Genomic DNA, 27,333 nt, shown 5'->3' with positions numbered 1-27,333 from the left:
GCGCGTCGGCCGCGGCGGCCATTGGAGGGTGAACCAACGGCAAAGGAAGACCTTTCTCTCTGTCTCTCTCTCTCACTGTCCACTCTGCCTGTCAAAAAATAAAAAAAAAATAAAAAAAAAAAAGAAGGTATGCTGAAGCAGCTTTCGCTTTTGGAAACATGTAAACTTTTTTATTACTTTTTGCTATTGTAATGCAATAATTTAAGTTGGAAATAGAAAATGTTATCATAGATTCAGATCCAAGCCAAGCTGCAATGCTAGTGGAAAGATTATGGGTGTATATGTCCAACTAATGGTATTGTCTTTAACCATTTTTTTGCCATAGTAATATTCTGATAGCTGAGGTATATAATTTTTAATTTATTTGAGATATAGACACTAACAGAGCTCCCATTCACTTGTTCACTTCCCAACTATCTGTGACAACCAGGGCTAGGCCATGGCCATGGCCATATATGGGACTTTGGAACTCAATCTGGTCTTCCCCTTTGGGACAAGAAGGCAGTTCTTGAGCCATCACTACTGCCTCCCATAGTTCACATCAGCGAAAGGTGGGAATCAAGAGCTGGACCTGGTATTGAAGCCAGGCTTCCACTATGGAACACAACCTTCTTAATTGGCATCTTACCCACTGGGTCAATGCCAACCTCTAAATGACCTGAAACAGCCTCCACTTTATGAAGGCTTTAAGTACAAGAACAAAAGCAAACTTTATGAGAACTGAAATAAAGAATATTAAACCTTGATTAACCTCATGGTAGTTCATCTGCAACTAATCCTGATTTTTTTCGCTTAGTAAATTTTCTCTCCTTAAAGTCCATTAAGATTGTTTCCAACCCTGTTTATGGTTATCAGTGACTATATCCCCCAGGCCAGCTGGTGCTAAAAAGAAGCCCTTTTATCCTAAAAATGTTTAATTACTTCATTATGGCAAAATCTTTAGCATAAAAGCATTTGAACCAAGTTCTATTTTGCCTTATGATTTTCTTTAGTTGTAAAATTGACTTACATAATCAATACTGTAGAGAGGAAAAAGGTAGTCTCATGCAGAAGTGGGATGAAAAATGATACAGTTCAGTGGAGCTTGACAGTAGTACCAAAATTTTAAAGTGACGTAGATTCCTGGAATAGCTCTGTTCATGGCTACTTGTAAATACACAGAAGATAATAAAATAAAATTTTCATTTTTATTTAGTCATGACACTTGTTCGTTAACTTGTTTAATCAGAGCTATCTAATCAAGTCTTTACTTCATAGAATAAATTGTTCAGGAGATGACTGAGGTACGTAAGTATTATCTAGGTGAGTTTATTTACTAAGAAATACTAAACGATACTAAACCATACAATAGAGGTGGCTTCAGAGTATGAAACAGTCAAAACACAAAATACTTGAAAGCTTTCTCTGTGGCAACTATTGACAGTTGTAGTCTCCCTGGGTATCATTCCTTCCCAGGAATGAAAGAATAAGATCCCTCTGCTTGCTGGATAAAGATGCATATGGATATGAATTGAAAGTTATCTTGACTGATGCCGTGAATCAAGATGGGATAAAGAAGTTTCCAGGAGAATGTCGTTAAGTCCCAGTCTCAGGATCAGGACACACAGGGAAGACAGAAAGTGAATGGTGAATGGATTCTGGTGAGAAACAGAAGTGATTGCCAATGAAGTGAGCTGTATACACTTGGCCACCAATCTTCTCAGTCCCTAGGCACCATAGGCATGTGGCAACTAGCCAGACGGGGATGGCGTCAGCTATTGGGACCTAGTCATACACTTGCTGATAGTTGGGAGCTACAAGAAGGTGTTTGCACACAGACTTGAGAGAAAGGTGAAAAGAGAAGGATCTGTTAACAATAAAACCACTGATAGAAGTTAAGAACCTTAGGGATAGATGACAGAAGCCAGAAGTTCCCCTGGCAGCCACCACAAAGAATCAGCCATATCAACAGTGCCAGAGAGGACAAGGTGTAGGTGGGGCTGCTATAGCAGAAACCACTGGGCTGACAGTGGTTTGGTTTGACCAGCTTTAAAATTCCCATTTGCAAAGACAAAGGAAGTGAAAACGCTGAATGTCTGGTATTTGAAGGCTACAGAAGTAGCTGGTTTAGTGATTTAGCCTTATCTAGCATGTTCAGATTTAAAAGTCACTTGGATAGTTCCTGCCCCTTGATTTATTTTTGCCTTTCTCTTTGCAGTGTTCCATCAACTGGGTATGTAACACAACTCATTGTGTCACATCCTTGACTTGCTGGTTCTGTTCTTGGTTTTTGGATTCCATCTAAGGCATCCTGAGCCTGGAACCCCACCCAATGATTTCAGTTGAGTTTGTGTCAGCCTTTAGGAGAGTGGATTGAGCAGAGAGTAAAATGGGCCAGAGATTCACATAGTCAACAATAATGGTCACGTAGGTCTGAGAAAGAAGTACAGGACAAATGCCTAGAAGATCATGGTCGTCTTCAGAGATGGTAATAGTTTATATAAGCTCTTGGGCAAGATATCCCCGAGGGAAGGTCCAAATGGTCCTAGCTTTGATGAAGACATTCATATGCTAACACACAATGACAGATGACCGCTTCTGATACCTTCATTCTCTTCATCTAGTCCTATGCTTAAAGAGGTGCCATTAACAAAGGTGCAAGAAAGTTGGATTGGGGAGCATGGGAAGAGCTAGTGGGATCCTGTAACAGGAGGTAACCATGCAAGAGAAAGGAGTGATGGGAATTTCCGGAGCCCTGTGAGCACACCTCTGGTGCTCTGGTGGATACAGAGCTGGAATTAACAGATGGATGCTCTGGGACCCCCAGGGTCCTCCCATTGCAGACCAGGTCTTCCTGGTGGCTGCTCCAGCCCTGACTTTACCACACACACAAAAACCTGAAAATCCTTCTGCCCTCTGGTCTCTATAGTGTGGGGAGGTCCAGCCAAGTCTCTGCTGAACGCCCGGTCGGTAGTGGGTGGTGGAGAAAACAAGTCACCTTTCCTCTTACTCAGAAGCGGTTGGGTCTCTGAGCTCTCACATTTCTTCCAAGCTGGTGAATCTTTGAGTTTATGTCTCTTGAGGAAGGAAATCTTGCTGAATTCCTTGATGTCTCTGCACGATGATGCCTTTCACTGAGACCAATCTCGTGTCTTTCCTCCACTATCCACCAGGTTCTCCTTGGCTCAGTTTCCTCTCTGAGTCAACTCTGTGATTTCCTGCCTCGTGTGTGTCAGGGACATATACTGTGAAAAGCTCTAATTTTATCTGTGTATTTCCATCCTAAGAAATCAGTTTTGACTTGCAAAACTTGTTTGTATTTGGTGGAGGAAACTTAGTTTATCAGTAAAATAGGAAGATTTCTCATAACCTGGCTGATTTGAGATACCTGCAGGTTTTGATAACCTAGGCATTTGAAGTCATGAAATCTAGGTAGAACAGGAAAATCCTTGGGAATGAATGAGGAAGCAGTGTCAGAAAAGCGTTGTCCTCTCAGCCATCATGTCTAACTGCAATGAATTCACTACTTCCATTTTTTTCATTCTTAACTCATTTTATACATTTCATTAGAGAAATATTATGCCATATTTCAAAAATTTTCAGTTCCTAAAATGCACTTTAAGCAATGATAACAGGAATTTTGAAAACTACTTTTAAACAAGTCCTTTAACCTCACAGAACCTCCTTTCCCTCATCTATAAACTGAAGAGGTTGGAGCAGCTGATCTCTGGTGCCTTCCAATTCAAAAATATTACGATCCTGTGTTGCTTTTCATTTATGGCACACAGTGAGAACAGCTATTTTAGCGGCTGGATACAATAGCAAGCCTAATGATGATGGCTTTAACGGGGGTCTAATTAGAGCTTTTGGATATAAATTCAATTTATGGTAAGGTCTTTCTCATGGGCCTTGGGTGGAGGGTAAGGCTTAAGGAACATTATTAGGCTGGAGTGAATTCTAAATCATCTTTATTTCACAGCTCTAATATTTTTGCTTTCCAGTAGTGCCATACTTAGAAGTTCAGAGCATGGAAATACTTGGGCAGTGGGGACTTTTTTAAAAGGGTAAAATGATAAATATATTTTGTATAAGGTTATATACTTTTGGAACCAGACAGGATACTAGAAAATTTATGCTGGTTTACGAGTACAGGAACAGTGTTAAAAACATAATATATAGACTTGATTCATTCATTGAACATTATTTTTGTGGAGTTTTTCTAGCAGGAAGAAATAGTTTGAGATTAAAAATAAAGATGAATTTGTTTCACGGACACATCAGTTGTGTTCATTATTCCAGCCAGATGTGTTATGTGATAAAATAAGCAGCAAAATGGAAAACAACTTTGAAAATTGGGTAGATGAATAATTTTCTGATTATATTTCTGTGAATATTGGGACTTTAAAAGCTCATTACTCAAAAATGGACATTGAAATCAAATAAATTTGGGAGATGCTGTTTTAAATAACATTGAATCATTCTTTACTTGTAGAATTTTTAGGAGCCTGATGCTCTAGTTTGTAATATATTTACCACCAGTCTTCAAGAGAGGGATGCAACGTTTGTTTTTTTTTTATGTGAAAATGAACTAATCAACTAGGAAAATTTTAAGAATTTGAAGATTAAAGAATAATTTTATAATAAGGAAGAAATAAAAATTTAAATTCTGGTCTACACTGTCTTAGAAAACATTCAATTTAAAATATGTGTTTATGTTACTGAACAGCTCATATGTTTCACTACCATCATTTGGCCAGATATACAGCTCTTCTGTGATAATGCTTCTTGGCTTAATGGTGTTGGGGGCTGGCCTCGAGGTTTGTGGCTTCAGTTTTTGCCTCTCATTTTAGCTCTAGGTCCACTTTTCAGTGGCTTACTCTGTCGCTGGATTTTACTGTCTTTATTCTCTGTCTAAACAGAATGTGACCCCATCCAAACCCTTCATCTGCTGCCAGACTTTCCTTCCCCTCAGCTCTGAAATCCTCTGAGAATAAGACTGCCTGTTGTTTAGAGTGCTGTGTCTCAGTAAGTCACATTTAAAATGCTTGCATTTTATTGTGAGGTAATTATAACTCAAAGTTGAAAAAAATTAAAGGAGTGTGCCACCAGAAAGGGCTCAAGTGCTAACCATCACTAAGGTCTTATGAGCCATGTTAAGGGTTTTGGTATTTTCCTCAAAAGAATAAGCGATGAGATGGTTAGTGAAGGGGCTTTGTGAATTTGTGTCTTAAATGTTCACGGATGTCACAGTGTCACAATGCGAAGACGGCCGTGGAGAAGTGCACCTGAGAGATAATTAAGCTACTCCAATAGTGCAAGGGAAAGTGATAGGTAACTTAACCCAAACTTGCAACAGAGTTAGAAAGAATGGATGATTTTGGAGTCTAGCACAACATAGACTTCTTGGGTCCCTCTGTTGCACTTGTGTTTGAGGTTTTTCCAGCACCCAGGTAATAAATTCAGGAGATGATTAGGAAATAAAATCAATGAGACTTGGTGACTATGTGGCAAGAATCACTGGGGAGAGGAAACGGTTAATGACTTTGCGATTTCTGAGGTCACTGACAGGTACATCACAGTGCCACTCACTGTCCCTGTCCTAGTCAGTCTGAAACCCCACTCCAGGCTTCCTGGGTTCCACTAGTCACTGTCTTGAGTTCAAATAGAAGATTTCCTGGTCTATTCATATGTGGATGTGTGGTCTTCCCCAGTGTTGCTTCCTCTGCTTGGGACACTCTTTGGTCCATCTAACTCCAAGCACAGACCCATTTGCCCAGTTACTGTTACTCATCATTCACGTTTAGTCTGAACACCAGCCCAAGAAGACAACCCTGGGTATCAACAGTCAAGTCACTAATGACAGGAGTGTTCTGAGAAATGGATTTTTACCTGATTCTGTCATAGTGCAAATACCATAGAGTATACATGCATAAGTTAAGACTGCTGCAGTGTCGTAGGTGGTACAGACTTAAGGGACTACCTTTGACTATGAGATCTGTGTTGAATGAAACAGCTTTAAGAGATGGAACATGACTCTATTAGCTATTATATCAACAAGTTAAAAATGGTCAGCCTTAATAATAAAAATAGAAAATAGAAATTTTCTGAAATAAAACTATAGCAGAATGGGTAACAGATCTGGCCAGTTGAAAAATACATTTTCTGCATCTATCAACATAATCACATGCATTACAAGTGAAACAGTTTGGAAGAAGATGTTGATTTTTAACATTTTCATGAAACCAAAAAAAGTGTTTTAATTTTCTGTAGTTAATGAATTTTCTCAGATGTCATTGACAGGATTGAGGAACACCAATTAGATCATTTTATAGATAAAATACTCTGTAGCTTTTGGGTGCTATAACACTGTGTTCCTATAATTTCTCTACTAAATAAGATTTTCTATTTACCCAGCTAGTGAACTGTTATGTGGATAAAGAGAAAAAGATGGTAGTTGTCTTATTGGAATTTATCCATTATCCTCTGTCTATTGTCACTTCTGTATTGTTGATGCTTGATTTGGATGATTTTTGAGGTCACTGTTCAGGCCGTGTTGACCCACTGTAGAACTGGATGTATTCTGCCAATTAAATATGAGTCATTATTTTAGGAATGCTTCCCTGGGGAGACATTCCTTCTGGCTGTCACGAATCATAAAGCTCAGAAAGACAGTGAAACAATTAACTAGTAAACCAGAACTATCTCACCCAAGGGAAAGTAAGAAAAGCTTTTTGTTCATACTGTGAGATTAAATTTCACAAATCGATAACTTAAGGAAGTTTCTAGTAAGCTGGATATTATCTCACAATTCATTCTAACTTGAGAAAATAAAGAAAAATGACTTAGATGATTTCTATTATGTGCACCCAAAAACTTGGGGTAACAGTGATTTGGAAATAGTCACTTGTTTCTTAATTCTTTTAACAGTTTAACAAATTTATTTCACATAAAACCTTCCTTGAATTGAAAATAAAAAAGGTAATTTAATTACAAGTTGTGAGACAACATTTTACTCTGTTCTTGGACCAACGATTGTAACAGTGTCATCAATTATGTGGTGGATTATCATCATCTTATTGACTTGCATCTTTAACTTTTCACATGTTAAGTGTATTTCTCAACCGTTTGACAGTTGCTCGGAGGTGAAGCTGCTGTTTGATCATCTGGTGGTGATTTGATAATCTCGTATGTTTCCACTGACATTTTTGCCCCAGGGGTTTCCTGCCAGGATTTGTTCAGTGACTGTACTCAAATGAGTCTGAGGGAAAGGAAAGCTATCGCAGATACTTCGGGAGCATTTCTTACAAACTGAACTCTACATTGTTACTAAAACAAATCAGACTGAAGCTTGTGTTGCCAAAAGGCATTAGGGAACTCGAATAATGTAATTAAGGTGATTATGCTGAACCAGTAAACCAGAGCACAAAGTGATCCATAAGAGGGAACAGTAGCTATCAAGTTCATTCCAGACTTACTCATGTTTTCAAGGTAGGAAGTTGGGGGGTGGGAATTTGGTGTAGCATTAAGCTGCTGCTGAAGATGTCAACATCCATATTGGAGTGTTTGGATTCAAGTCCCAACTCTGATTCGAAATTGTTGCACATACTGGAAGACAGGTGATGTGTCAAGTGATTGGGTCTCTTTCACTCATGTGGGAGACCCGGTTTGAATTTCCAGCTTCTTGCTTCAGCTTAGCCCTGCTCTGATAATTGAGGGCTTTTGAGAATGGAACCAACAGATGAGAGATTTCTCTGTCTTCCTCTCTGGTTCTGCCTTCCAAATTTAAAAATGGATATGGGAAAGATAGGAATTTTGGAAAAATATAGAAATACTTATAACATATACATAAAATATAGATAATTTGAAAACTATTATATAAAGATAATAGCTTTGTTCATTCATTTCATTTGAAGCCGATGCTATGCAACATATTCAGGATATTGGAATCCTATATACATACCTTTTTATGACTTTCAAACTCATAATTATGTCTGCACATGCTTACATCTTTAAAAATTGTTTTTAAAGATTTGTTTATTTATGTGAAAGTCAGAGTTAAACAGAAAGAGAAGGAGAAGCAGAGAGACAGAGAGAGGGAGAGAGGTGTTCCATCTGCTGGTTCACTCCCCAGATGGCCGCAGTGGCAGAGCTTTGCTGATCTGAAGCCAGGAGCCAGGAGCTTATTCCTGGTCTCCACGCGGGTGCAGGGGCCCAAGGACTTGGGCCATCTTCTACTGCTTTCCCAGGCCATAGCAGAGAGCTGGATTGGAAGAGGAGCAGCCAGGACTTGAACCGGCGCCCATATAGGATGCTGGCATTGCAGGCGGTGGCTTTTCCTGCTATGCTACAACATCAGCCCTTAGTTTTATTTTTAAATAATTTCAGACTTTATGTAAAAGTAATATTTTTTTGCACATTTCATCATAAAAATTTGAAAAATGTTTCCAATTTGATTAACTCCTTTTGGTAGCGGGGGGGTGGGGGGGAGCGGATAGTAATAGAACTTCTACCAGAAACTGTGATGCAGATTTGTAAACATCTTGCCTGGAATTCTTGAAGAAACAGGGATTCTAAAATTCCTCAAACTTACTGAATACTTGTGTTTTTCTTGTGAAATGCTCTTTTGCCTGTTTGTAATTCAAATGACTGTTTCTTATTCTTGAGCTGTTTATATGTGAATATTTTAACAAATTCTCTGCCATATATACATTACCAAATTTTTCTTTTATTGTCTTTTAATTTTGTTTTTGTTCTTTATGTTCTGTGGATTTAAAGGTAGATCTCTAAACATATTTATTTTGTGCTTCAGTGTTTAAAAATGTATGTGTTGTTTGTATATTGAAAAAATGTGTGTTTTTAAAAAAAAGATTTATTTTGAAAATCAGTTAAAAACAGAACGGAAAGACATGTTCTATCTGCTGGTTCATTCCAGACATGACTGCAGAAGCAGCACTGGGCTAAGTGGAAGCCTGGAGCCAGGAGCTTCATTCTGGTCTTCCACATGGTCTTGAGCCATCTTCCGATGCTTTTCCCAGGCCATTTGCAGGGAGCTGGATCAGAAGTAAAGCGGCTGGGACACAGACTGGGGCTGGCATCAGAGGTGGCAGCATAACCTGCTACACCACGGTGCTGGCCCCATCCTGATTTTCTTTTTTAAAAGCAAATCTTTATTGGTGATGCTAAGGATCATGGAGGAAAGAGATTTGCCTTATTTTTAACTGGGATTGTCTATCTTGCTAATTTTAGAATACTGGAGAAGGCAGCATTAGCTCTAAGTTTACTATCTGTGGGACTTTGAGGAAGTCACTTCAACTTGTTAATTCCTTTAGTGGATTGGGAAAATGGGATTAGAAACTACTAGTTCTTTAAAGCAGTAAAGAGGATTCAGATAATTCATTTAAATAAAATCAATTGATTATGCATACCTCTCAAGTTTCTAAGGCATTGCAATATTAAGATGCTGATGGTAGAAACTTAAAAAAAATCAGTTGTCAAGAATTCTGGGATCCATAAGGGTTATGGGAATTTAGAATCTGAAATTTGTATTTATTCATTGTATTATTTAAATGTCATTGATTCTGGTAATACACAGTAACTTCAAAAGGTTTGTTGCAAATAGAATTAATATATTAAAAAACTATAACATAAGTTATATAAGCTCCATCAAGTTCAAGACTCTTCAGTAAGACATAAATATCGGCCATCATTCTGGTCTTTGGTATGGTGGGTGCTTGATGATTGCCCACGAAGACTCTCCCAGATTTCCCTTGTTTAATGGAATGAATGGACAGGGACCTTGTCTTGGTGGAGGATTATGGTGAAGTGTTCCAGGAATTTTCCTGTTAAAGCTTGGATCAGCTTTCTCAGTATACTCTCCTATTATACAGGTGTTATTCTTTGTGCTCTGGAAAGTTTAGGAGCAAAATGTCTTTACCATTTCCCCCAAAAAACTGCTGCCATAACCTCTGCCCTTGACCTGGCCACCTGGGATTGGACTGGACCAGATCCACCTCTTGGTAGCCATGGCTCTGGTTGTGCTTTGTCTTCAGTATTGTACTAGGAAAGCCATGTTTCATCTCCTGTTGGAACTGTCTAAGATGCTGAAGGATCTGCATCCCACTTGTTTAAAATTTCTACTGGAAGCTCTACTTCTGTTTGTAGCTGAGCTGGGCACAACAGTCTTGGCGCTCATTGAGTAGAAAAATGTGCTCAACTTTAATTTTTCAGCCAGAATTGTGAGTGATCCAACTGAGATGTTTCTGGTGTTGGCCATTGTTTCTGCCACCTCTTCAAGTAGGGCATGAACAACTTTTTTCTCACAAATCGATAAGGATGGTTTGCTACATCAGACTTCAGCTTCAACATCGTCTTGTCCCATTTTAAACCAGTTGTCTAATAAACAGCTGATTTCTTTGGAGCATTGTTCCCACAAACTTTTCATAAAGCATTAATGATTGCACCATCCTTTCACTCAGTGCTTAAAATAAATCCATATCTATTCTTTCAATTTTATCAGAGTTCATGTTCTGATAAGGGAATCTACAAACTCATGTCTTCTTGGTGCCTCAAATAAATCTTGTTGAGACAAGTTATAGCAAGTTTAGTACAAGTTCATTGTTAAGAAAAAAACCTCATGTGTAGTTTTTCAGTAGTATGTCTTTTCCATGGAGTTTTTGAAGACCCTGCACAATAGTGGACAAAAATGTTGTTAGTATATTTGGATGTTTGTTTGTTAATTAGTGGAGAGCCTGAATTCTGCTGTCATAATACATGAAATCCATGGTTCTCATAGTCCTGTGTTATTTGTGAAACAATCACCATAAAGAAAAAGTTAATCATTGATTATGTGTTTTTTTTTTGTTTTTTGGCGTCCCTGGGTGGGCTGATTATGTGTTTTAAGTTTATTTAAAATGAAAGGCATGATCATTCCACATCAAGGAAATAAAATTGGTAATATTTGTTGCCAATGATAACATGAGACTTTTAAATAAATATTGGAATTTTTAAAAATGTGTGACATTTACCATAAATTGATAGTAAGGAAACTGAAGTCCAGAGACTTGAGATGACATCCTCAAGGTTTTAGTGACAAAATAAGGCTTAGATTGAACTTAGTAATTGATTTATGTACCATGTTTCATACTGCATTTCCATGCTGCCAAAATCACTTTGTTTTAATCTAGAATATTACTAAGAAAAATGAGCTCAAATACCTTTCAAGTAAAGAATGAAAAGAAAATTATAGAGAAAGAGTGCTTCTCCAGAATGGAGTGAGTTTGCAGCTTTTTTTTTTAGTTTTTAAATATGCAATAATGAACTCTAGCCCGCTGGTATTTGAACTGTAGGTTCACATGGGAGGTTATAATCAGAAGGACTTGGAGTTCTAGAAATTAAAGGTAGCCTGAGAGTTAGTGGTACTTCTTGAATGTAATCCTCCTGTCAAACTGTAACTTCATATTATTTGACAGACACCTTCCAATCCCACTTTGCCAACTTTCTCCTCAAGCCTGTGGTAACCGCATTCTACTCTGCTTGACGAAATGCTTCTTAGATCTCATGTAAGAGTAACATCATTTGGTATTTGTGTTTCTGTGCCTAATTTTGCTTAACAAAATGTCCTCCAGCATCATGCATGTTGTCACAAATGATAGGACTTTTTTTTTTTTTTTTTTTTTTTTTGGACAGGCAGAGTTATACAGTGAGACAGTGAGAGAGAAAGAGAGAAAGGTCTTCCTTCTGTTGGTTCACCCCCAAGTGACCACCACGGCTGGCGCGCTGTGCCGATCTGAAGGCAGGAGCCAGGTGCTTCCTCCTGGTCTCCCATGCAGGTGCAGGGCCCAAGCACTTGGGCCATCCTCCACTGCCTTCCCAGGCCACAGCAGAGAGCTGGACTGGAAGAGGAGCAACCGGGACAGAATCTGGTGCCCAGACCGGGACTAGAACCCGGGGTGCCGGTGCCACAGGCAGAGGATTAGCCAAGTGAGCCACGGCGTCGGCCAGGACTTTATTTTTATTGTTGTAACTGGTTTTTATTCTGTTTTCATTTTAAAAGTTAAAATTGTAGTTTGTAAATTTGGAACGTTAATGTTTTAGTGAAAATAATTTACAAGGAAAGCAAGATAAAACTGATTTCATTTTGATAAATTAGCGTATGCTGGTGACCATGACGAGAACTTGTGAAACTCTTGCTCAGTCACTGACAGCTTCCAAAGACGGCAACAGAATGGGTTCCATCTTCACTTCTCCAGCACTCCCATGGGCCCTGTTGTATTGAGATTTAATTCTAGTCATTAAAAGGAAGATCTGATTCTATTCTTTGGGCGGAGATTATTAAGAAATCTTTTAACTGACAGCCCGACTGGAGGAAGGTTTCGCTAGCCAACAGATGAAAATGTAAGTTGAAATAGTAAATTATTGGTATAACTTATAATTGCAAAAAGAATGAGTTCAAAATGAAACTGACAGTTAAAATGTGCAGTATGGTACTTTTGATGCCAAAAAAGTTTATAGTAGGTGCATTTTTTAAAATGTTTGTTCGGTAGGGTAGAGTGTGTGTGTATACGTGCGCTACATATGTGTATATGTACAGCTTTGTGTTTAAGAATGTTATGTATATTTTCTGTGTGTGGATATTGTTTATTACTGATAAGCAAGATGAAAATATATGCCAAAAAACTTTATTTTGAGCCTACTTTTTCTTGCAAATGCACATTTCACATTTGTGCACGTGGCTATGTATAAGCATTGATTTTAGGAAAAAGTGAAGAGCATTAATTTTGAATGAGCTAAACATGGTCTGTGAATGCAGGAGATTTGTAGCAGATGCCTGCTGACCAAACAGTCTCAGCACAGGACAACCAGGAAGGAAGACAGCACATCCAGTGATCACTTCCGGTGGTCACACATGTTATGTTAGCCAGGTAACTCATGTTTTGGGGTGATAGTCCAGCCACATATACCAAAGTGAAGAATTACCAGGACATACTTGAATCTTCATTTTCTAATAGATAAAACAGCTGGATGAATGTTCAAATGATGTAAAGTTGTAGATACATCCAACAGAAATTTTCAATTGTAGTAAAATACTAAATAACTATGCAAGGTTCATATTGATCATTTTAAAAACAGAACTTTTTCTGAAGTGACGTGAGAAGACTGATCTTAAAAGTCCTGTGGCACAACCGACGAAGCCACCCTGGACCCTGCAAAGTCACTTGGTCATCAGGGAACAACCATCAGTGTCACTGCTGTGAGAGGTCTCTTTATTTCTGAATCTGGCAAAAATGTAACTCTTCCAGAAAGTGGCTAAAATAAGTATCTGCTTACAGTACCCTCCAGAGAGTATGAGACTTGGAATAACAAAAAGTGCGTGCATAAATAAATTAATCAAACCTTGCCAACTATCGAGGAGCGCTCTGCAGATCTCCAGAGTGGGTGCTTGCTGTGTCTCTCTCTGGTTTTCTCTCTCCCCCCCCCCCCCATGCTTTCCTAGTACTCAATCCTGTGAACACTGGCCATCTGTCTCAGTAGCCTCACCTGGGCGTGCCCACCAAGCTAAGGTATGTAGTGTCACTATCTGGCAGTGTTCTCAAAGGAGTGACCTGGGGAAGCTGTGAGGATGGCTTCATTTGTTTCTTGGTGAGGACCTCTGCTGTTTGTTGGTGCTTCCAGGGTTTTGATGAACTGTACTAATAGATTTTGACTATTTTTGGATTGTTTCATGTGGGTAGATAAATGTAGTTCCTGTTAGTCCTTCTTGACTACTTAATATGTTTAATATGAAGTATGACAAACTAGGAAACACACATAGAACTTTTATTCTGCATGTTGACATTTGACAGTTAACCCAAGAAAAAGTACTTTGCCATTTGTTCAAGAGCTAAATGATCTCCAGGGGTATTTCGCATACATTTCCTTTAAAATGAAAAGGGTATGCTCTGGTTTTTCTTCAGATCTTACAAATCTTTTGCCTTTTAAAATGAAAGGCAGGCATGATCATTCTACTTCAAGAAAATATAATTGGCAATATTTGTTGCCAGTGATGAGACTTTCAAATGAATATTGGAATTTTGAAAAATGTGACACTTACCATAAGTTAATAGTTTCCTAATTCTTACTAGTTTTTCTGATAAGAATGTGATGATTTTAATAAATATTACATCATTTAGTGAAATGTGTTAATATTTGAAGAGTTACACAACTTGATGAACGCATATTTTTTCAATGATCAAAGTTAGATAATCATGCAAATATAAGAGTATTCACAGGGCAGAGTATACCAAGTGATAGAATAATAAAATGTAAGAAAATAGCAGTATCCATTGATTTGGCTTCAGATTACACAGTGGAATCTAGTTTCGATAAACTACAACTAGGTAAGTTTTGGTATAATATCAAGGAAGAATTTCTACATTATCTGGAAACTCTCAAAGTCTCTCTCTCATTTCCATCTGTTTGAGTTTGAATTGCCTTCACATACATCAGTTAAAAGAATATATTGGAATATATTGTATTAAGAGGTAAATGAGATTCTTTAGAGCTAGATCTTAAGGCAATGTGCAAAAACATAATAGTGCCACTATTCTTACTAATTTGGGGGATAAAATATATTCATTTCCTACTAAAATGTTACTTATTATAACACAGTATAATTGTCATTGTTACTTTAAAATAATAAATATTTTAAGTATTTTCTTTTATGAGAAATACTGATAAAACTGACAAAATAATTTTGGAATCTCAATGGATTTTGGTGCTATAAAGAGATTCACAAACCAAGTTAAAATTTATTTAAAATAATATGTAATACTTGTACATTTTATGGTATATCATATTTGAACATGTGTTTGCAGCATTAATCAAATTAAACAGCATTTGTAGTTTTTTGTCTTTATCTGTCTTCAAGTTCTTTTACATTATATAGAATATTACTGTGAACATAATCATCACACTGGACTGTGCAACATTAGAATCTATTACTTGTTCTGAACTGGGTTTTGGTGCCTGTTACCCAGCCTTCCTTTAACCACCCTCTCCTTACCCTTCCCAGGATCTAGCAATCGCTATTTTAAGTTTGCACTGAGTTTTTTTGAACTTCCACATAGAAGAGAGATTGTAAAGTGTTTGTCTTATGTCAGTAATGTGAGGATCTCCAGTTCTATCCATTTTGCTGCACGTGTCAGGATTTCATTCATTTTGATAGCTAAATATTCCACTGTTATGTATAGCACATTTTTTTATATTTGTTCATTAATAGACACCCAGGTTAATTTCATATCTTCACTATTGTGAACAGTGCTGCCAGGGACACAGGAGAACAGATATGCCTTTGAGAGTCTAATTGGATTTGCTATATATATATATATATACACACACACACACACACACACACACACACCCAGCACACCCAGGAGTGGGATAGCTGAATCATAAGTAGATGTATTTGTAGTTTGAGGAACTTCCATACTCTCCTCCATGTACTAATTTGTATTCCCAAGAAAGGTTTATGAGGGTTCCCTTTACTCCATACCCTTGCCAGATTTGGCTGTTTTTTGACTTTTTGAACGAAGTCATTCTGACTGGAAATAGATGATACCTAATTGTGATTTTTATCTTAATTTTCCTGAATGCCAGTGATACTGAGCATTTCTTCATATGGTTTGTGACAGGTTGTGTTTTTCTTCTTCTGGGAAATACCCAGATACTCTGATTTTTTTTTTTTTTAATTTTTGTTAGTGAGTTTTTTGAGTTCCCTATGTATTCTGGACGTTAGACCTTTGTCAGCTGAGTAGTTTGCAAGTATTTTCTCCCACTCTGTTTATTGTCTCTTCACTTTGCTGTTGCCATTTCTGTTCAGAAGCTTCTTAATTTGATACAACCTAGTTTGTCTAGTTTTGCTTTCGTTGCCTGTGCTTTTGAGATCACCCCCCTCCCAAAATAATTGCTACACCAATATTTTGAAGTATTTCCCCTATGTTTTCCTCTAGTAGTTTCCTGGATTCATGTCTCACATTTTTTAGTTGATTTTATTAAATTATTTAATATACTATCAACTCATTAATTTCTTGGAATAGTGCAGTAAGAAAAATACTACAATCTTATAATTCCTCAAATTACAAAGTCACAGATCAGAAACAAGAACTTGAGCTCTGGTGGTCTGTCTCCATAGTTGGAGCTATTAAGCAGTATTTCATATTTCTTCTCTACATGTCTTGTTGAATGTTGTTGCAACTTCAATATTTAAGAAGCTTTCTATTAGAGGCACATATATTTTATATTTTTAATGACTAGATCAAAAACCATCTACGTCCTCAGCTCCTGGAAGAACCACCTGTGCTTCCCAGTCCTGCGCCTTTCTTTGAACTTGGCCTTGGCCTCTCAGTGGGCTTTGTGTTTAAGATCAGGGTCTCTGAAGTCATCCTGGTTGACCGCTGACTTGTCCAAGAGAATATCCACAGAGCACCTGCTGGGCATGAGGTGACTATAGTTATAGACTTTCACAGAAGAGTTGATCTTTGACCTGTTGGTGATTTTCTTCTTGCCCATAGCAGCTGTCACTCTCTGGGGATAGCAGTCAATTCCAGCCACTAGAGCGCGGCCGTAGGGCAGTCAGAGGTGGCATCATCAGTGACGACAGCTTTCTGTCCTGAGAAGCCTCTGGCCACGATTGACGGCACTTTACTGTGTTTCATGAACTTCTCCCTTCCGATGCCAACTTCTCTGGCCAACAGCCTCTATTAGAAATACTCAAGACGTTGTAATATTTTATTCTGTAACTTATTTTTAAATGATAGGAATGATTAGAGTTGTCAAATCAATGAGCTTTTTATTTGCATAATTTGTGTGTAAACACTGAGGAATGTTTATGTACCACTTAATGTTTAAAGGAGTGTTAAATGTTGTGAGGATTTTAAGACTAATGCATTGAATATTATACAAGATGTAGGGTGTTGTGCTTTCTGTACACAAAAGCTGAGGAAGAAAAGTATTGGATATCAGATACAAGTGTGAAAACTAGAGCAAATCGCCTAAGAACCTCAGGCTGTGCTTAAATTGGACATAGAAAAGCCCTCTGAGTTGTCCATCTTTTTAATCTGAAGAGGCCAGTACTACTTACTGAAGGGGAAGCATCATCAATACTACCTGTGGTATTTGAAGCAAAGGTCCCTGTATTCCTGTTCTAACTTTCTGGGTGAGTTAAGGCTTATACACCTTGGGTATCCTCTGATTTCAACTCACAAATCAAACTAAAATACAGAGAAATCAGGCCAGAGACATTTCCAATATAGCACCAATTGAATTCCTTGTGCTTATGGGATTCCTGAGGAGGTATTTAGAGGGAAGTAAAGTGGCATCTGCAACTTCGTTTCCAGTGGTGGAGTATGTATGAAGCAAGCAAAATCCACCCTATCCCGTATGTGATGCGTGGGTGAGAAGACTGCACGTGTGGGCAAAGGCTTCCGTTGCTGAATCTAGGTCAAAGCTGTGGATGCTCACTGGACTGGCATCTCATCTCGTCTATGTCTATGAAATTTTTCATAACAAAGCTTGGGGCTAGAGGAGAGACCCTCTTGTGAAAAATGGGGTTAAATATAGAAACAAATGCAGCCTTTGAATGACACTTGTACTGTTAACATTTCTAAATTTTATTATAAGTTCAGAGCCAGACTGAGACACATGGGACTTGCTTGTCACCGTGGTTTAAAATGTTTTTAAATATTTGGAGGGAACTCAAAAGTGTTTTTCTATAATTAAAAAATACATGCTTATTTTTAAAGCTCAAGTAGGATATTTGATACATGTACTATTACATAGGTTTTAACATACTTAAATGTAAGGTAAATTTTTCAGCCACTCTTGATTTAGGGAGCCAATACATGCTAGTCGCATTTCCTTGAATTTGACATTGTAGCCGGTTAGTCCAGCCTCCGTTCCTTAATCTGTAATACTCAGACAAATAGAAACTAACTTGTAAGACACCTGTGTGAATTGCTTGAATACAAATAAAAGTCTTAGAACACTGCTGGCACAATGGTACATCTTCAGTGAATATAAGCTGTTTTGTTAAAACCAAGTAGTGATAGTCGCTAGTGTAACTCAGATGATAAAAATTTCATAAATAGAACTAGACCTCAAGTTCCTTGAGTTCAGAATTTTTATCAGATGCGACTGCAGCTTTCACAATTACAGTCTGCCTTGTTGCAACTGAATCTCCTGTCTTCAGAGTCTAATATGAGATGGTTTTGGAGTTGGCGTATTCATATCTCTACTACGTTCACTTCACAGAAACAGTTGAGTAGATATATTAACCCAGACTTGCCTTACACCCGTTCTTTTGTGTGTGGGGTGCTGACAGTATTGGGTACAGTTTATATTTGCCTGTTTTTTTAAGAAACTCTGTTCATAGCATATTTGTGATCATTCTAGCAGTAGGGTCGCTTATATTTGACACCCTGAGAAGCTGGTTAACTGTCCATACCTTAATACCAAGCTTTGTGAAGTGCTTTATACAGAAATACTTCAAAAAGTTCATGGGAAATTGAATTATAAGGTAAATTTATTTTGGTGCAAAACAATTTTGAAATCCGTGCATATGAGTTGTCTTCAAAAAGTGCATGGAAAATGTGTATTATCAAAACTATTCATCTGTTGAAAAGTTTATTTTGGTGCAAAAGTTATCTTTTAGTTATACTTCTCCATTAACTTTTTGAAATACCCTAATAGCTTTTCTTCTTTAATCCATACAGCAATCTATACAATTAGTTGTCAAATTTATTTTTTTAGGAAGATATGTTGTCCAGAGTCGTCATATACCTGTGTTTGTGAATCTGTTAACAAATCTGAGGTTTGAGGCTGGAATGTTTCTCTCAGTTGTTGAAAACCATTAACATCTTTACCCTTCTCACCTTCTACATAAAATACTGAAATGATGAGATTGATCTGTAAGCCAATTTGCAATCGTAGATCCTGTGATTCGGCAACAGTTGGAACAAGAGTATCGGGGTGGATAGTCGTTGGTATAAGATCACGTTAAGAGTTGACTCATGGATCTGCCATGTTAGAAGCTTAACCAAGGGCAGGCTCTTCAGCCCTCGTGTCCCTCATTTCTTGATCTGAAAACAAATACAGACGTAACAATCTCCACTTAGAGGACATCTAGGGACCAAGTAAAATAATCCATATATAGCACATGGCATGTAATGTGCGTTTAACTCACAGCATTGCACTTCTCTGTAATTGGGATTGTTTGGCTACTTGGAGGCAAGGGATTTTCTATTAGAAAAGAGTTCCCAGAGAAGTGCTTTGTCCTCAAGATTTCTGAACACTGGTTCCCATGTCGGCCCCTTCATAGTGGATGCCAGGGGAGCTTACACACTCCTGTAGAGCAGCACAATACAGATTGGTATCCACTAAGCAGGTGCGTCTTAGAGAAAAGCAGCTCTCAGTGCCAGTACAAGGTTCTGGCGCAGAAGCAGAGTCCCCACAGGCTCCGACAGACACAGATGTGTCTTTAGGCTCCATCCCTTGCAGAGCCGTGCAGTCAGTGGTTCATCTGCAGTATTTGCTTTCTAATGATCTTGTCATTAAGGTAATTTTCTTGATTGGCAGCTTCTTTGCTATCACTGGGACCTCTGCTAATGAGTATTCCCCATCTGGACACCGATGTTCTAAATGAAACCTCTCTTGGAAGATGAATGATTGTCAGCTTTGTTTATACTGTAATTATTAATGTAAGAATATATTTATTTCAGAGTGGCACCATGTAGTTCTACTGGTTTTGAAAATGTTAATCCTTTTGTGTAATTCTCCTTATAAACGGGGCTATTTGAGATCATGTTCGAATTGATCAGTCCAAGTAACCAGCATCCCTTAAATATTTAATTCACTTTTATTTGATGGACATTAGCTCATTTCCTACCAAGTTAAATTATCTTCTCAGGCATAATTTTAAACTGAAATGAGACTGAGCTGAATACGTTAACTGGGTAGTCAGTGGAGTGGCTGGAGAATTAGTGTCAGAATATTTGTGTTGGGACTATAGCAGAAAGTGATAGACACTGTGATGAAAAGCATTCTTGATGAGTCAGAAAACAGATCAGTGTGCACATGAATCTATAAACAAAATTGGCTATAAAATAAAATGACTTGAGATTAAAATGCTTTCAAAAGTCCTAAGTATGGAAGTATGTAAATAAAATACCCATTGACTTCTAAGAGTAGAATATTTAATTGTGGATGGTTGTACTGAGTTGTTTTTTTTTTTTTAAGGGTGTAACTACAGATGTCATGAAATGCATAACTGAAATTCTTTAAAACCAAACGGCACTTAGAAATGTTATTAGTATTCATTGTTTAGTAAAGAACTTGACTCTGTCCAAAGACATATGTGGCTTTCAAAGGCCCTGTGCTTCTGATAGGTAATTTATAACATACCTGACAGGAACATCATTAAGATGGGGCTGGATGTTAGGTCGGGGGCCATCCACACCCAGTAGTTTCAGAGATGGGTTCTCTAAGCTGGAAAGATCAACAATATGGCTTATTGTAGGGACTTCTGGTTGCATAGTATTAGTTGATCAGAACTTCAGACCGAGTTCAGTCTCGCTGGTAAACATTCAAGTGTATTGAGCCCTCAGTAAAAACTCTGGATACAGGAGCTTGGGTGCGCTTCCCTGTTTGGCATTATCCATGCACGTGGTTATACAGCGGTGCTGCGAAGGTAACGTGTCCTGACTTCATGCGGAGAAGACAGTGGAAACCTCGAGTTTGGAACCTCCCTAGTCTCTGCCTTACGGATTGCTTCCTATGGTCAGTTGTCATTTGTTTTTTTCCCCTCTCTATAATAAACAGTAGGTATGAGTTCAAAAGCACTTAGGAAGTTGGGAGTCTCCATCTAATTTTTCAACCTGAGGGTGGTTTGGGGACTCCTCTCTCCTCAGTTTTCACTTTGTGAATGAGTTAGGGCAGTCTTGGGTACTGTGTTTACAAACTTCACTGTTTGATTAACTCCAGACATTGCTCAAAAACATCATAAACATCATTAAATCCTGAATTGCCTTTTGAGTTTTTGTAGCTTAAATTATATTCACTGGAGTTTTGTTTTTATTTTATACATTTTTAGTTATAAGGAATAGATAATGGAATCCTCAAGTAACACAGTATTTATCAATTTGCTATACATCTCTAGTTGAGATAGCAAATTGTTTTTTTTTAAACTTTTATTTAATGAATATAAATTTCCAAAGTACGGCTTATGGATTACAATGGCTTCCCCCCCATAACGTCCCTCCCACCCGCAACCCTCCCCTTTCCCATTCCCTCTCCCCTTCCATTCACATGAGGATTCATTTTCAATTCTCTTTATATACAGAAGATCAGTTTAGCATACATTAAGTAAAGATTTCAACAGTTTGCTCCCACACAGAAACATAAAGTGAAAAATAATAGATGATTTTTAAATGATGATGAAATGAGATCATACCTACTGTCATGTTTAATCCCAGCGAGAGTCAAGTTGGGAATTGATAATTTCTTCTTCTTTTTTTTTTTTTTTTTACAGAAGATCAGTTTAGTATACATTAAGTAAAGATTTCAACAGTTTGCACCCCCAAAGAAACACAAAGTGAAATATACTGTTTGAGTACTCGTTATAGCACTAAGCCTCAATGTACAGCACATTAAGGACAGAGATCCTACATGAGGAGTAAGTGCACAGTGACTCCTGTTGTTGACTTTACAAATTGACACTCCTGTTTATGGCATCAGTAATCTCCCTATGCACCAGTCTTGAGTTTCCAAGGCTATGGAAGCCTTTTGAGTTCACCGATTCTTATCTTGTTTAGACAAGGTCATAGTCAAAGTGGAGGTTCTCTCCTCCCTTCAGAGAAAGGTACCTCCTTCTTTGAAGACCTGTTCTTTCCACTGGGATCTCACTCACAGAGATCTTTCATTTAGGATTTTTTTTTTTTTTTTTTTTTTTTTTTTGCCAGAGTGTCTTGGCGTTCCATGCCTGAAATACTCTCATGGGCTTTTCAGCCAGATCGGAATTGCAGCACAATTCACAATAGCCAAGACCTGGAACCAACCTAAATGCCCATCAACGGTAGACTGGATAAAGAAATTATGGGATATGTACTCTTTAGGATACTATACCGCAGTAAGAAACAATGAAATCCAGTCATTTGCAACAAAATGGAGGAATCTGGAACACATCATGCTGAGTGAAATAAGCCAGTCCCAAAGGGACAAATACCATATGTTCTCCCTGATTGGTGACAACTGACTGAACACCAAAAAGGAAACCTGTTGAAGTGAAATGGACACTATGAGAAATGGTGACTTGATCAGCATAGCCCTGACTGTTAATGAACAACTTAATTCATTATCCCTCTTAGTAGTTTTTTTTGTCTGCTCTACTTAATATGACTGGTTTAATTCTGTAATTAATACACAGTTATTCTTAAGTGTTGAAATTTCACTGAAATGTGATCCCTGTTAAACATAAGAGTGGGGATAAGAGAGGGAAGAGATGTCCAATTTGGGACATGCTCAAGCTGACTTGCCCCAAATGGTAGAGTTAGAAACATACCAGGGGACTCCAATTTAATCCCATCAAGGTGGCATGTACCAATGCCATCTCACTAGTCCAAGTGATCAATTTCAGTTCCCAATTGATCATAATGAAAGGACTAAGAGTCAAAGGGAGCACATAAACAAGTCTAGTACCTGCTAATACTAACCGATAGAATAAATAAAGGGGAGAGTGATCCAACATGGGAAGCGAGATACTCAGCAGACTCATAGAATGGCGGATGTCCTAAACAGCACTCTGGCCTCAGAATCAGCCCTAAAGGAGATAGCAAATTGTTTTATTATTCATATACTTCATTGGTAGGAATATGTCATACTTTCAGCTCAGCTCTGTATTCTGATTACACTTAAAATGTAAACTGCACTTTTTTCATTAAGTGATGTAATACAAATATTTAAATAGAAAAGTCATATTGTATCCCAAATTGATCTGAATGCTATTTTTAGCCTAGGGCAGATTAAATAGAAGTTTGAAAGGTGTTTTTTTTTTTTTCTGTTTTTCACTAAGTTTGTCTTAATGACCTGTGAATAAGAAGACTAATTATTTTGTTATGCCCTCATCAATTGTATAAATTGGTTGAACCAGCCAAGTAAGTTGGTTCCACTTGGCTAGCTCCCACCCACTCCATTTGAGCCATTGTCATGTGTTGGGAAGTGAGGTTACTGAAACCAGCTCTCCTAGGAAGTGGAACCCTTCCAAGTCTGTTAGAGGAACATAAATTCGGTCACAGTTCCATCTCAGATAAATTATTAATAAAACATTCCTCTGTGGGCTTTAGCCTGCAACACACAGCTATGAACAGGTCAGTAAATGAAGACTGTAAATTAAAACACTGGGCTTTTAATCACAACTTCACAAAGGGTAGCACTATATTTACAATATTGTTAAGAATCAATTAAGGAAGGTTGCCACATGTCTCTCGACACAATAACTTGTTTAATTAGGTAGTCTGTTTCTTGAATGTTTCTAGAAACTGTGGCTTTTTAAATAGCATGTTATTTCCTTAGTAGGGAGAGTATAGAGATTTCTTTGGCCCTGCTATTTCTCAAAATACATACAAAAAATAATTGTAGTGGTATACACAGTGGTGCATGGTGGCTCTGTCATACCCAAAGGGAGTAAATTCCAAGCTCTCCAGTGACTTGTAGAAACCCTGGAGTGTACCAAACGATCTTTTATCCCATATAGAAATGCCTATGATAAAGTTTAATTTATAAAATAGTCCCAGTAATAAGTTTATATAGTGATTTGCTACAGATCTTAGCAACCCTGACATGGGCCTTGACTTCTTCCCTATTGAGTGGAGAATTTTGACTTTGCACTTGAAGGAAACACTTTACAACGTCGATGTTACATCCAAGTTGCTAGCATCATACTCTAGTGCTTCGGGGCCATTATTAAGTGAAATATGTGAACACCAACAGTGCGATACTGTGACAGGCCAACTGATAACCAAGATGGCTACTCAGTGACTAACAGGAAGCAGGAGGGTACAAGAGTTGATCATACTATTCAGAGCAGTTATTGGAAACTTAAGTATTTATTTCTGCATGTTTCCGTGTAGCACTTTCAGACTGTGGTTGACAACAGGTAACTGAAACCACAGAGTGAACAAGGAAGAACTGTTGGGGCTGGCGCTGTGGGGCAGAGTGTTCATTAAACTACTTCCTGCAACATCCCACATGGGTACCAGTTTGTGTTGTGGCCGCTCTACTTCCGATCCATCTCCCTGCCAGTGCACCCAGGAAGGCAGCAGCAGATGGTCCAAGTGCCTAGGCCTGCGCCCATGCAGGAGACCTGGATGAAGCCCAGACCTTATGGCCATTTGTGGAGTGACCCAGCAGATAGAAAATCTCTTGCATTGTTTCTTCCCCTTTTTCTGTAGCTGTGTCTTTCAACTAAAATAAAAATAGAAAACAGTGGAATTACTGTAATCTCTAACTCAAGCTTATTGGGGAAATATGAATTGGACCTCACATTGATCTTAAACTTTTTTGAACATCTTATAATTTTATTTTACATTCTCAGTAACTGAAATATTATTATTCTGCAATACAGAAAACAACTTCCTGATGAAATTTGTTAATTCTCATAGTTCGAGTAATTTTAGATTATAGGGGTAAGTTGGGAGTTTGATTCTTTTTATGCACAAATATTAATTAGAAGACAATACAACAAATGTTAAATAAAGCAAATCTTGCAAAGCTCAAAGCACCACAGAGAAACCAACAGAATCCACACCACTTAAAACGAGAGCAGGGGCTGGAGAGGGGGGAGGTGTTGTGGTGCAGGAGGTTAAACTGGCCTTGAGATGATCACATATTCTGGAGTGCCTGGGTTCACCTCCTGCCTCCACATCTTTTTTGTTGTTGTTGTTGTTAAGATTTATTTGTTTGAAAGGCAGGGGGATATACAGAAAAAGAAAGATCTTGTTAGCTGGTTCCCTCCTCAAATGGGCCAGGCCAAAGCTTGGAGGCAGGGTCTTTCACATGGGTGGCAGGGGTCCAAATATTCAGACCATCATCTGCTACCTTCCCAAGCACACTAGCACAAAGCTGAATCTAAGCAAAGTATCTGGGACTCCAGCAGCTGGAACTCCAGTGAGGATGCCAGTGTCACAAGACGTGTCTTCACCCACTTTGCCACAGCACTGGCCCCCTGCTTCCACTTTTTTTTTATTCTTCTATTTGAGAAACAAATGACATGTGTAATAAAGTTTGCTGGGTTTCCTCTGAGCAGCAGGAGTTGGGCAATGTTCTCAATCCAAAAGCATCCTTTGGAAAGTAGTATGGGATCTTCTCTGTCTGCATGGTCCTTGCTAGCATCCTGATTTATAATGGCTCCTCTATCCACTAGTTAACAAGGAATTTTAGCACTTCTTACTGATTGCTTCATTTATCCCTCACATAATGGTGAGGGATTTATTAGTATTCTCATTTTATACATGACAAAATTGAAATTCAGATCATTTTGGTAACAAGTAAATCTATGGGGCAACAAAATAAATTAAAAAAATTTCCTTACAATATTTAATATTTTTCCTTTGATGCCAGTGTAAATAATTTTCTTTTTTTTTTTTTTTTTTTTTTTTTTGACTGGCAGAGTAGACAGTGAGAGAGGCAGAGAGAAAGGTCTTCCTTTGCCATTGGTTCACCCTCCAATGGCCGCTGCGGCCAGCACACCGTGCTGATCCAAAGCCAGGAGCCAGGTGCTTCTGGTCTCCCATGGGGTGCAGGGCCCAAGGACTTGGGCCATCCTCCACTGCCTTCCCGGGGCCACAGCAGAGAACTGGGCTGGAAGAGGGGCAACTGGGATAGAATCCGGCACCCCGACCAGGACTAGAACCTGGTGTGCCAGCGCCTCAAGGCGGAGGATTAGCCTAGTGAGCCGCGGCGCCGGCCTAATGATTTCTTGAATGGGTAGAATATATTAGTAGATGAATAACAAGTTAATCAAGGTCAAACTCCATACCTTACGTAGACATCAAAATGACAATTACAATATTTTTAGCTATTTTATAAACAGTTTTAAATATTTCTAATGCTGTTAACTGATATAAGAAAACAAAAGCAAAGTCTGTTTAACAATGCCCAGTAAATCTTAACCAACTTAATGTTAACATTTCTAACTATGTCAAACACTTTGTTTTTAATGGAAACTTTGAAACATATGGAAAGGAAATAGCATAACGTGACTCCCATAGTCATTCTCATTATGTAGATTCAGCCAATGTTAACATTTGCTTAATGCACATTTGCTATCCTTTTATCTGAATTATTTTAAAATAAATTGCAAATATGACATTTTAAGCCTCTGTGTTTTTGTATCAACCATAGAGACAATGCTTGTCATTCTAATACCAAATAGTATCAGTAAGGCCTTCAACAAAATTAACAAGACTCCTTAATACTCTCTAATATATTTTTAAAAAAATTGAGAAATTTCAACATTTAAACATGAGTCTCTACCAGCAGTGGAGACCTTTTTTCTGCCAACGGCTATTTGAGTATTTATAACATTCTCAGGTCATACAAAATTATCGGCTTAAAAGTTAGCCTGCCCTAGATTTATTGAATTTCTTTTTAAAGTTTTTTTTTTTTTCTCATTTAAAAGTCAGTGTTAGAGACAAAGATAGACAGATGGAAAAGACAGGGAGCAAGCTTTTCCATCTGCCATTTCACTCCCCAGTGGCAGCAATGGCCAGGGCTGTGCCAGGCTCAAGTCAGGAGTTGTTTTCGGTCTCCCATGTGTGTGGTAGGGTCTTAAGCACTTGTGCCATCTTGGGTTTTCCCAGTCCATTAGCAGGCAGCTGGTTCGGAAGTGGAGCAGCTGGGACTCCAACAGGTACCTGTATGGGATGCTGGCATTGCAGGCCGCAGCTTTACCCTCTACATCACCGTGCCAGCCCTGACTTACAGAATTTCGAGTCCAATCTATAGTTGACTTGGCAGGGCCATTCCAGATGATTTCTGTGGGCCTTATACAACTTGTATAAGGATGTTGCCCACCTCCGAACCGAGGATTCAATTAAGGTAAGGCATTGCTTTTAGGTGCTACCTTTAGTCCATCTCGGTCCCCACCTTTCTAAGTGTTCCTTTGTTATGTCACTGGCTTTCTCGAAGAGAATGTCTCACTTATTTGTGTAATTGTTTTACTACCTCTTGGTGTCATGTAGCCTGTTCCTCTTCTTGCATTGAAAGAAAAAAGGGGAAGAACCGTCCAGCAATTAAAAATAAAAAAAAAAAGTTAGCAGTAAGCCAGCA

At 38.2% G+C, this 27,333-nt stretch overlaps 2 protein-coding genes and 1 pseudogene across 11 annotated transcripts in view; 2 read left to right on the top strand and 1 right to left on the bottom strand.

The window, feature by feature from the left end:
* Positions 1 to 27,333, top strand: part of ZNF804B (zinc finger protein 804B) — a 530,395-nt gene that overhangs the window by 64,172 nt on the left and 438,890 nt on the right. The window lies entirely within an intron of this gene.
* LOC149121849 (uncharacterized) overlaps positions 1 to 27,333 on the top strand; it is a 282,117-nt gene that overhangs the window by 23,815 nt on the left and 230,969 nt on the right. The window lies entirely within an intron of this gene.
* On the bottom strand, positions 16,282 to 16,670 carry LOC108177210 (large ribosomal subunit protein eL27 pseudogene; annotated as a pseudogene).

Source organism: Oryctolagus cuniculus, chromosome 16 (assembly GCF_051225735.1).
Source record: "Oryctolagus cuniculus isolate XC-2025 breed Fujian yellow rabbit chromosome 16, ASM5122573v1, whole genome shotgun sequence".
Lineage (NCBI taxonomy): Eukaryota > Metazoa > Chordata > Mammalia > Lagomorpha > Leporidae > Oryctolagus > Oryctolagus cuniculus.
This window is presented reverse-complemented; position numbering and strand designations above follow the sequence as displayed.